This window comes from Macaca nemestrina, chromosome 8 (assembly GCF_043159975.1).
Source record: "Macaca nemestrina isolate mMacNem1 chromosome 8, mMacNem.hap1, whole genome shotgun sequence".
NCBI lineage: Eukaryota > Metazoa > Chordata > Mammalia > Primates > Cercopithecidae > Macaca > Macaca nemestrina.
In genome coordinates, this window is record NC_092132.1 from 40,902,374 (window position 1) to 40,915,013 (window position 12,640).

Here is a 12,640-nt window from a genome sequence, read left to right on the forward strand (position 1 = left end):
TTTTATCTCCTGCTCTATTTAACACTATGTACATTTTTTCCCTTAGTCTTCATATCCATTATTGTAATACCTGCATAAAATTTCCATCACGTGACTTCATTACAATGGGTTGTTTCCAATGGATTTTGCCTAATTTGGATCTTGCTCAAGAGATATATTCATATACAGTTGACTCTTGAACAAGATGGCAGTTGGGGCACCCTGCATAGTCGAAAAACCATGTATAATTCTTGATTCTCCAAAAGTTTAAGTACTCACTAGCATGCTGTTGACTGGAAATCTTAACAACAACATAAACATTCAATTAAATTTATGTACGTTATATGTATTAAATGCTGTATTCTTTTTTTTTTTTTTTTTTTTTGATACAGGATCTGGCTTTGTCACCCAGGCTGGAGTGCAGCGGCATGATCTCAGCCCACTGCAACCTCCACCTCCTGGGCTCAAGCCATCCTTCCACCTCAGCCTCCCGAGTAGCTGGGACTACAGGTGCTCACCACCATGCCCAGCCAGTTTTTGTTTTTGTAGAGATGGGGTTTTGCCATGTTGCCCAGGCTGGTCTTGAACTTGTGAGTACAAGTGATCTCCCCACCTCGGCCTCCCAAAATGCTGGTATTATAGGTGTGAGCCACTGTGCCCAGCCTTAAATGCTGTATTCTTAAAGTAAGCTAGAGAAAGGAAAATGTTATTAAGAAAATCATAAGAGAAAATCCATTTACAGTATGCTACTGTATTTATTGATACTGTAAGTTTACATTATCTATTTACAGATGAGTCATCTGTCTGGTAAGGTGGGCAGCTGCAATTGCAGACCTCAGTCTACAGTACATATCAAGCAATTCAGCTTTTTCTTGTGATGTTGTGACTTTTCTTTGCTTCTTGGGAGCACTTGCAACATTACTAGTGGCACTTCGTATGGATCCCATGGTGTTATTTGGGGTTTATGGTATTGCACTAAACAAATGAAAAATACGTGAGAACCACCAGAGATCACATTATACTGTGACACACAATTTACTGGAGATACCAACTGCTCACATGAAGGTGATCAGCATCACACAGCAATTTAAGCAGATACTTGCAAATTGAGCTCACCAAAATAGCAATGGGAGGTGGCTACAGAATTATTAGTTGTATAGTATGTCCTATAATTAATTTTATTCAGTTATGATTTAGTATTCATCTTTATACTTTTCTTGAATGTAAATGGTGCTGTGTGTGGCCTGCAAGTGTTCGTGTAAGTTTTGATAAATTCTAACTCTTTGTAATAGGTTAGTGTATTTTTTATGGTAGTAAATGATAAAATAGTATTTTACATACATATGTATTCATGATATACCTAATGTTTTTTCAAAATTTCCAGTCTGTGATTTGTCTGCAAGGTTTTTCAAATTGTCACGAATCTCCAAAAAATTTTCCAGTGTATTTATTGAAAACAATCCATGTGTAAGTGAACTCACACAATTCAAACCCATGTTGTTCAAGGGTCAACTGTATATCTAGCCTTTTTTATTTCTAAGAATATTTCCTTAGCATACATTTCTGAAAGTGAAATTACTGTATCACAGGTCATAAATAATTTAATGACTAGAAACTTAAGATTGCCTTCCAAAAAAGATGTACTAATTTACACAGTTGTCTGCATTTACTTTCAATATAATCATGTTTTTCTTGCTTAACTTTTTTTCTTATTATGTTTCCGTTAAAGTCTCAACCTTTTATTTTCTGTCAAACTTTAAAAAAAAAAAAAAGGAACATTTTCTTTTCTTTTTGATTCATGGCCTGGAGTTGTGACATTTCAAAGAATAAGAGAATGAGATTTGCTTTCCTTTATAGTTAGGCAAAAACTAGCCTGAAGTTTATAAAATATTTTCTGTTTGCTAATAGGAACAGATGTTAAGGCTTGCTGCTTTCTCAGGCAGAAGCTTTTTCTAACATAGGAAGATTAACATGGTATTTCCAATTACCAATGATACAACTTCCAAATATTCCTACTTTTTAATGATAACTGAAGTCTGAGATTACCTTGATTTTGAGTCTACTCTGCATTTGACTTGAAATCTTTTGTCAGGCAAAGCTGACATTTCTATGAGCTGAGAGAGAGAATATTTACTAAGAATTTCCTTTCTTAATCCTTATTCATATTAACTAAATTAGCAGAGTATATAAAATAGACTTCAGATAGTTTTTAAGTATTGTTTAGGCTGTCAGAATTTTATTCTATCAAAGTCATCAGCCTTTCTTGCTTTTACGTATTTGCGTTTTATAGTTTCTATTCTAATATTCGAAGGCCTAGCACATTGCTAATCCTGTATGCCTTTTACAACTGTTAATTTGGTTGTGGCCTTTAAAATAGGGACATATTTTCTAAATTGCAGTAACTTTGCTTTCAGATTAGTTAACAACATTTTGTAATAATGGCGAGTACTAAATTAAAATGGCTTTTGTTTTTAACCACAGCTTTGGGCTTAAATATTTTAACATGGTATTTTGAAATTTTCCTGGAAGAACATCTAGTCTGATAAAGCTTTTATTATCCTAGAATGTTTAAGATCTTCCAAATAAAGAATTTGAAAGGAAATAAAGGTTAAATTTTAATTATCTCTGATAGAAGTTTACAATTATTTTTTAAATATAGAAAAGTTACATGAATAAGTAGCAAGTCAAGTGGTCCTTTGCACCTTTCCTATGTAATTTTAATATTATTTTACAGTTATTCAATTAGGTACCTGGACCTCTTGCTAAATTTACTAAGAAGAATTTCACTAGTTCTTTTGACCAGTGTTATAAAAATGTCTTTCATCCATGTTTGAAATGAAGAAAAGAAAGAAGACTTATTACATTTTAGTTGATTATTGATACATTAGGGTTTTTAGGATTTCAGAATATAGAAATAGAACGTAGTGTGAACCCAAGAAGCTATCCTTTGTATAAAGAAAATGAGTAGGGAATATGAGACAGTACATTCTTTATATAAAAAAAATTACTATAGGATGCTAATAATTTTTAAAGTCATTGTCTACCTTCAGAGTTTACTTCTGAGACACTTAAAGTTTTAAAGTAGTGAACTCCCTTTAAGTTTTGGAAAGGAAACTAATGGTGCTATTATTTCTATATTATGTACTCTAATCTTATGGGCAATGTCTTACATGAAACATCTTTATGTTATATAATTGTAACCTATTTTATATTATATGTCAAGTATTTATTGAACAATTATGTATTTATAACAAAATAATTATGTTATATTTTTATGTTACATTACAGGTTGACTATCCCAAATCTGAAAATCCAAAAATCAAAATGCTCCAAAATCCAAAACATTTTGAGCAACGACATAACACTCAAAGGAAATGCCCATTGGAGCATTTCACACTTCAGATTTTTGGTTTTGGGATGCTCAGCTAGTAAGGATATATCTGCACATATTCCATAATTTGAAAAAAAATCAAAATACTTCTGGTCCCAAGGAATTTGGATAAGGAATATTCATTGTATGTTGTAATAAACAATAACCCCAGCGTTAGAGCAGCACATGTGAGTACCAGAACTATAGACAGAACAGGTTGTATTGTGACAGAGTATGCAGTGCTTAGATGGTAGAAGTGAAGTTCATCTGGATGGATATATCCATTTCATTGAGTGAGCCAAACCTAGTGAAGGTAAAAAGGCAAGTTCTGTTCAAGCATTTGACATTTTCTTTTCCAATCTGTAACTCTGGGAATGACTCTTCAAAGTGTGATAACATGTTGGTTATCAGTAATTTTTGCCAAGGCATGAATTTGAATTGAATGTACTATGAAACTGTTGTGCAAAAGCCAGTCACTTGGTCAATAAGCAAACTGTACTTGGGTATCAGTTGACTAATAGCCTGTTATAAGTAAGGGGGTGATTTGATATTAAACTGCAGTAATGGAAATACAGTATCCAGAACCAAGCAGATGATAGTTCTTCTTTAGTATTCATGCAAACATACTCTGGTATTGTTTATTTCTGGGTACCACCCTTGACAAAGGACACAGTAACTGGAACACTACTAAAAACTGTGTCAAAGCTGATAGAGATGGGTTACAAAACCATGAGCTCCAAGGCCAGTTTGTTAGCTTAAGTGATGATTTCTGCCTTACCTTTTTATGCTTCCAGCCAGAGTCACAGTAACCTTCAAAAATTAGTAATTTTTCCCATTCTGGAAATAGTAGTAGTTTGCTTTAGCCTTTTAGTCTTCTGTAGTGCTTAAAATCGGAAAATGTAGGTACCATGTCAGTAATTTTTATACGCTTGCAGGAAAAAAAATTGCCCTCATAAGCCCTTTAAAAATGGCATAAAAGTATGCATCTTCTCTATTCATCTGATGTTATGCATTGTTAGCAAAATCCTAAATTATTCTTACTAAGAAGTTTCAGGGTGAAGCTGGCTAGTTAGTTCCATTTTAGGTGGGTATATTCAGTGTCTTTGCTCTCCTCATCTTCATTCATACTGTGCTATGACCCTGTGGGGTTTTTTTGTTCTTTTTTGTTTTTTCTCCTTCTCTATCTATATTTTTGTCTCTTCTGACTTTATGTTTTGTTTTATTGCCATATAACCCTTGATTATAGTTTGTTTGTTCTGAACATTAGTGACTTTCAAGAGACCAAGAAATTACCTGCCTTGATTACAGCCGATAGCCAAGTAAAATATTTTGGTCCTTAAAAAATGTCACTTAGAATAATAAGAATAAATATATGGCTGTATTCAGTCTTAAATGTCAGTACTAATGCAGAAGAATATTCATTTAAATTATAAACAGCTGGATATAAGATTTCCTACTTGCCATGGCACTTGTAGTTTCTAATAATAAGTCTGAGAGTAATGAGAGTCTTAAGTGAGAGTGATGGATTAATATCATTTTTTTCTGCTTGCCTGATTCTTGACTTTCAAGTCATAATTAAAACCTTTCCCATCTTAGGCTAGTAAATATTGCTACAAGTTGAGCATCCCGAATCTAAAAATCTGAAATTTGAAATGCTCCGGAATCTTTTAGAGCACTGACATGATACAGGAAATACTCATTGAAGTATTTCAGATTTTGGATTAGGGATGTTTAACCAGTATATATGCACAAATATTCCAAATTTTGAAATCCAAAACACTTCTGGTCCCAAGCATTTTGGATTAGGGGTACTCAACCTATGTTCAAGTGCTAGTTAATTATTCCCATACAGGGAGAAGTTCAGTTTTCTAACTTCTTTTTTAAAAAGAATGAAGTTTGGAGTAATTCTAAGGAAATCTTACTCATGTTCAATCTCTGTCCCCTTCCAACTCTGTCCATCCTCAAAATGTTGACTGTTGTGACATTTCGCATTATGACACAGCTTGGCTCAGGTGCCAGGGAGTCAGAAAACCCCATTTAAAGAGTCTGGAGGGTCAGAGAAATCAAGACACTATTTAGGCAACAAGCGCAGTCAAGATACAGGAAGAGGACTTTTGAATCAAGTCATTTCTGCCTAGCTGTGGGCATATGTTTCCGGTTCAGGTTACAGGGCCTAGTTATGTTATACATGACATTTCAATGAGGGCAACTATAGTACTCTAACTTATTTTTCTTGCATATTCCAACAGTTGGTCACTTGCCATGTATTCTCAGTGGCCCATAGACTCTATGCTGAATATGCCTGCTTTCCAAACTGTCCATTTTTAAGTGTCTGTCCGTTGCTCTTCCTTTGAAATGTCTCCCTCAGCCTCCACTTCATGCCCTTATTGCTTCTATTCTACTCCTTGCCCTAAGCATCTTACCCATAATTAACTATATATATATATGTTCTCTTATTAAAAGTAGGTTCTAGAATGCTGTTTATAACATTTTTAATTCCAAAGATACTAAGAAGCTGGTCAGTCCTGCCTATAGTTCTTAGATAATGGAATCAATCTTTAGAAATTTCAAAACTACTAACTGTACTTACGTTCTCTGTGTTATTATAGATTATCTACCCTTTTCATCCATGTTAATGTAGGACCAATAGTTCGTTTTTCTAGAATAGACCACTTTTGTCATTTAAATGCTATTGAAGCGGCTCCCTTCCACCTCCCTGGTAATTTTTCCAGATGTCATAGGGAGTTCTTTAGTGGGCAGCAGTTTGCCTTAGTGGTTAAGAATACAGCTTGTATGAAGTCTCTTGCCTGAGTTCCATCCCAGCTCTGACACTTACAGCTTTTTTGTGCCTTAGGAAAATTACCAAATTTCTCTATGCCTCCATTTTTTTCTTATCTGTTAAGTAGGGATAATAATAATAAGCATTAAAGTACCTGACAGGTAGTAAGTTCATTAAGTATTAGGTAATTTTATAACATTATCATCAGCTGTGGATCCAGGGCCTGCATACGTGCTTCACTTTAATGATACTTACAGTCCTTGGACTTAGAAACCATACATTTCTGACTTGAAGCAGAAATCTCATCCTCAGCACTGTGTGTCATACTTAGTCTCTAAGTTTTCAAACTGCTATTATTTTCCTAAATTAACAATAGTCCAGGAGGTATCTGATATCTGATGCTAGTCATCTAACTACAAACTCTGGTTTTTCCATGTTTGGGTGCCTCTAGTTGTTTGCATAAGCATAGTATTTTCAATGTATTGGATGATTCCCTTGTTAACTTTCAGAATAATTTTTACTCTAATCCCATATGGCCATTCAACAGACACCATTTGCTTACCAAATTTTTATTTTGGAGATGGTGGGGTTTTTTAGTACATTCATTTCCATTGGAATCAAATCCTTCTTACTAGTTGTCAACACTTGGAATTGCTTTTGTACTCATCAGCCATAATGGAATTAATATTCTTTATAATACACTCTATACAGTACTCTGAAAAATGAGATGGCCAAATGACAGTAACCACTGTTACCTATATATGCTATTATCCTTTGCTTATGAACAGAGTGAGCATGATTTTACTCTGTTATGAAACTTTCATAAAGTAAAATTGTACAAAAAGATGAGTTTTTGTAATTGCCTTTTAGGTGATCTCTTTGCCTCACTGGTTTCTCTTCCCTCAATAACCTTTACAAAATACTTGGATCACATAACTTCCTTTTGTAGTAGGTCTATCTTGGCTTGACTACTGTCTATAGAATTGGGTCAGTAAATTCTTTTAACTAGTTTAGAGTATGCTTTTCTGTAGCTCTACCACCTTCTCTTCTATGAAAGAAATCGTTTGTGCATAGTCAAGCAGAACCTTCCCTGTTCTATACTTGGCATAATGCAGGTTTTTGGTTAGCCTTTGTTTCTGTTTAATAACACCATGTGTTTAACTGAACATGTGACACTTTGCCTAAAATTACTTGTTATGCATTATATCATGTAGTACTGTATTATCTGGTATGATGTCATATTAACTATTAAATGCTTCTTGAATTCAGTTAAGAAGTACATGTCATTGTTATAAAACTACAATTTCCATGAGAGCACGAGTTCTCTATTTCTTTTGTGCCCTTCATATGTGTCTTATGAAGTTAGGTGGTCAGTAAACATAAACAGACACTTACTTGCATTTCAGTTTTGTGATTTATTAAAATCAAAATCACAAAGATTTCACATAACTTAGTCTCAACTACTTTTTGTCATAAAGTATCAATTCTTGTCAGTTTAAAAAAACCCAGTTCTTCATCTGTGGAACAGGAAATTGTACTTTTTCTTTGACAGTAGTAGTTCAGCTCTAATTATAAATATCTTTACTTAATGTTTTTTTCTGTGATTTTTTAGGTGTTTTGAAACTATGAAATTCAGATTGCAAGACAGCTTGAAATTATTTTGAAGTGATCCTCCCTCTTTCATGTGTCCTCTTAATAGAGGTTGTTTGAGCACTTCCAATTTTTTAAATAATTGATTTAAAGATAATAAGTATGATGCATTAATCTAGTTTTAAAACAATAGTCCTATGCTTTCTGTAGGATTATTAAAATAGTATAAGTATAAACATGAAGAGTCTTCAGTGTTTCTTCATCAGTTGATCTTGCCCTGTTTTCTAAACTATACAATGAGATCTTTGTATTTTAAACGAGAAAACTAAAACCAAAATCTTAAGAACTCCGTCAGAGAATCTCTACCTATTCATTCTTCAGTTAATTCTCCCTTTCTCAATTGACAGCATACATGATAAATTTTAAAAATATGTATTCAGTTAATCTTTCATATAGCTTAACCATTATTAGCATTATAATAATGTCATTGTCTTTTTCCTATACGCTAGATCAACTGTAAATTAAATAGGCTTTTGTGGGGGCTAGTCACATAGCCTGTGTGTTCCTACTGAAAAGATGCTATCCACGTTTGAAAGTTGCTATCTTTTGAATAAATATTTAGAACCTCTTTAATTTGGGGATTTCTATTTCTGGGGTTATAGGAAATTTATAAAAAGTAGAGAATGTAGATCGTCATTATTCAAAGTACTTGAATATTTGTTTATATCAAAAGATAACTGACGAAAGTAAATTAGATAGATGATTTAGTTGATACTGGCTGGGTGTGGTGGCACACACCTGTAATCCCAGTATTTTGGGAGGCCAAGGAGAGTGGATTATTTGAGTTCAGGAGTTTAAGACCAGCCTGGGCAACATAGGGAGACCCCATCTCTATAAAAAAAAAAATAGTAAATTTAAAAAGTTGATGCAAGTAATTAAGAGATGTATTAAGGAAGCAAAATGAACAAAGACTAACAAGGCTTCTGAGAAAATGGTGTTGGCGTAGATCACTTACGACTACATACCTTTTAAGTATAACCCTATTAAATAAAATATCAATACAGATACTAGCACAGTCAAATACCTGTAGACATTTACAATTAGAATCAGTCTATATTCTGCAGCCATATATGCATAGGTTCATGCTCCCCTACTTAAAGGTATTTGCTTCTAATGGAGACTAATTTAATCAAAATTAAAAATACACGTCAGGCATATATCCCTCATCAATTAAGTTGTTTTGTTTTCATAGTGGTGTGATGTCTTCACATTTCCATCTGCATTTTGCAACTTCCCAAGATAGCTTAATATAGACAAAAACCAAGGAGTTATTTTAGCCAAAAAAAGTAACCACATTTTGCAATAAAGAAAGGCAGTTTCTATAGGGTTTTCATATTTTTTCTTAAACTCTGAAAACTTCTACTTCTGGTTATTTCAAATCATTAGCATGCTGGGAATAAGATCTTACACAATTCTGCATAGTACTGACAAGATTTATTTATTTGCCAATTACATATAAACTAATTCTTAAGGACGAATTAGCCAGATCATAGCTGAAATAACTATGTTTAAGCAATAGAAATGGTATGAATAGAATGAATGTAAGCAAAAGAAGGTCAAGTTTGATGTATTTTAAACTGGGAGGATAGTCAAAATGTAGAAAGATGAAGTTCAAGCCATGTAAAGATTTTGATTTCAAACAAAAAGAGATTTATTTCCTAAAGTAAAGTTTTGTGAGTATGTGTCTCAACCCTATCCTTCCCATGGCTTTTATCTGTGTCAGGTTAATCATGACATATTTTCTCATTCTTTGCAGTGCATAACGGTGCCTAGCACTTACTCAGTAAACAATCCCACGTCCTCTTTCAGTCACTGTCCTCTTTCTTAGCCTGAAAACAGCCTTAGTAGCCATCTCAATACAGCATTCCAGGCATTACTACCAACCCATCTGATTTGGCATATCATGTAATATTGTTTACTGACAGTTTACTGTAATGCAAGCAGTGTGCTATGTCTGTTACCAAAATAATTGTATATAATCCTTGGAACACCCTGTGTACTAGTATTTTAATCCCCATTTGCAAGTGAGGAAATGGAGACTGAAGTTTGTTTTTTGTGTGTGTGTCTGTTTTTTTGAGACAAAGTCTCGCTCTGTTGCCTACACTGGAGTCAGTGGCACGATCTCAGCTCACCGCAACCTCCGCCTCCCAGGTTCAAGCAATTCTCCTGCCTCAGCCTCCTGAGTAGCTGGGACTATAGGCGTGCACCACCATACCTGGCTAATTTTTTTTTTTTTTTTAAAGTAGAGACGGGGTTTCAGCATATTGGCCGGGCTGGTCTTGAACTCCTGATCTCATGATCCGCCCGGCTTGGCCTCCCAAACTGCTGTGATTACATGCATGAACCACCACACCTGGCCCGAGACTTAAGTTTTATCTATTTTATCAATATTATAATAATAAGCCATCTCAAATCTATAATGTAAAATGAGTAACAGTAGTATAAATATAATAAACTAGGAAAAAGGAAATTACAGATGATAGTAGGTACTGGAGCTGAAGTATTAATGATAAGTTGGGACTGGGAAACAATTTATAAAGCTTATAAATAATGAAATAATGAAAAAATGGAAGACCCAGAGGAGATCCTTTGGAAGATTGGGACAGATTTGTAAGAGATAAAACAGGACTTGGTTCCCTAACACGTGGAGAAGGCAGGCTCAATTTCTGACTGAAATTTCCAGTTTTAATCTCTGTGAGGCCTAACTTATTTCCTGTCCTTAAAAATTCTTGAAAACGCCTGTGGTATTCTTCAGTTTCTTTTTCCTTAAGTACCTATTCCATCAATCAAATGCTGCATAAGATGACATAGATTCAGAATATAGGATATTCTGAAGACGAATTTGGGAAACACACAGGTCTGATCATGTTGAATTTGAGGTTAGAATGTCCAGTGGGCATTTGACTGTTCAAAGCCTCTGGGTTAAAAATTTTAAACTCTTGACCATAGTTGAAATTGTAAAAGCGAATGAAATCTTCTATTGAGAGTGAGAAGAGCAGAGGGCTTTGGAATTAACCATGAATTCCAGGGGCTGGCTGTCTGACTGGCCAAGGACAGAGGATCTAGAGCTAGAAAATTAACACAGAATAGAGTTAGAAGGAGGATCAGAGGAGGTGATGTCCACAAAGTCTGGGTAGTACAGTTCCAAGTCTGGGTAGTCAGTGTCAAGTGCTCCAGAAAGATCAAGTACCTTGGGAATGAGTATCCATTGCATTTAGCAGTGAGGTCACTGATGACCTTTGCCTGCTAGCGTGGTTTCTGTGGAGATAAGGTCAGAATTGAAAGTCTATTTCAGTGGGTCAGAGAGAAAATGCAAAGGAAGAAAATGAGAAATTTATCATTGTATCCCAGTGAGCTATCAGAAATATAGTGGGAAGAGATGCATGATTGAGGGCTGAAATAGACCTTAGAGGTATTCAAATAGCAACTCCTTATTTCAACACCTGAGGAAATTATTAATAGCACCCCCCAAAATTTAGTAGTTTACATTGTGATAGAACAGACATTGGCAGATAGACAGACAGCATCTAGGTCTTCTCATTCCAAATCTGCCAGTATACAAAGGCAAACTCTTAACCCAAAAATGAGTTAAAAATTGCTTTAATAGTTTCCTTTGACTTTTGAAATGTGTTCTTTATTAGGTATAGAAAGGAATACATTATGGCTGTGCTAGAGCATATTTGTCTACATACTCAGTGTATTGTACATGCGAAAATAGGTTGATAAAAAGCCACTGGCTAGATCTGGAGCCAAATTCCAAATTCAGTCATGTTGGAAATATGCATAACTAAATCAATATATATATATTTATAATTAATTCAGTAAGAAACTTTAGGATACTATGGTTTTGTTTTTGATTAGGAAGAATCATTAATATTTTAAAATAATGTTATAAAAGTACATATTGAATTAGAAATATAAATATTGAATCGTATAATAACCAATCTTATTTAGGGGTGGTATGTCTTATCCTTGGGCAGTTGTATGAAAATAAAATATTCACAAAATGTATTTTTGAGTACCATACTAGAATCTTCGGTTTTTGGTATAAGAGCACCACCTATGGGTTTCTCATGTACTTGAAATTTTTTTCCTAAAACAAAACCTAATAAAATTCTTTCTAGTTTTTCCCTATAATTAGAATATCGATTTAGTCAAAGGTTAGGAATGTTCTTTGTCATAGATTACTCCCACCTTGTTTTTGGCTGTATGTCACTGCTGTTAAACCATTTAATAAATAGTTGAGTACTTAATATGCTAGTACAGCGTTATAATTCTGAGTTGAATGTAATTTAACTCAAAATTGTATTCTCTTTAATGTAGGTGAATCTTACATTAATTCAATGAATTAATACAAATGAACAATTTTCCATATTCTGGGGAAAGGGTAATGATTGTTTTTGGCTGTTTATTTATATGTTTGTTTATATTTTCATGAACTTGAGATTTCCTTTAGCTTACTACGACTCCATAATGCTATGGTAGGAGATAATGAAAAGTCTCGCTCTGTCACCAGGCTGGAGTGCAGTGGCGCTATCTCAGCTTACCGCAGCCTCCGCCCCTCAGTACTCCAGACTGTACTCCATCCAGTCTGGAGACAGAGCGAGACTCCATCTAAAAAAATATCACTCAGGTTCAAGCGATTCTCCTTCCTCAGCCTCCTGAGTAGCTGGGACTACAGGCGCACCACCACACCCAGCTAATTTTTGTATTTTTAGTAGAGACAGGGTTTCACCGTGTCCAGGAGAAAAGAAGGTGTTATAAATAACTTAGCTATCCTTTTATTAAATTATTGTAATAATAACTCAGAGCAAAGTGGAAGCAAACTGGCAGTTTATTATTAATAAACTCTTAAAAAAGAA

General features: G+C 34.3%; 1 protein-coding gene and 1 long non-coding RNA gene across 3 annotated transcripts in view; one reads left to right on the plus strand and one right to left on the minus strand.

The window, feature by feature from the left end:
• Positions 1 to 12,640, plus strand: part of LOC105476004 (LDL receptor related protein 12) — a 92,708-nt gene that overhangs the window by 57,419 nt on the left and 22,649 nt on the right. The window lies entirely within an intron of this gene.
• LOC139355790 (uncharacterized) lies at positions 3,547 to 5,339 on the minus strand. The gene is made up of 3 exons (XR_011606833.1): positions 5,272 to 5,339; positions 4,128 to 4,232; positions 3,547 to 3,653 (listed from the first exon to the last, which is right to left on the minus strand). It is a non-coding gene; the product is annotated as an uncharacterized lncRNA (long non-coding RNA).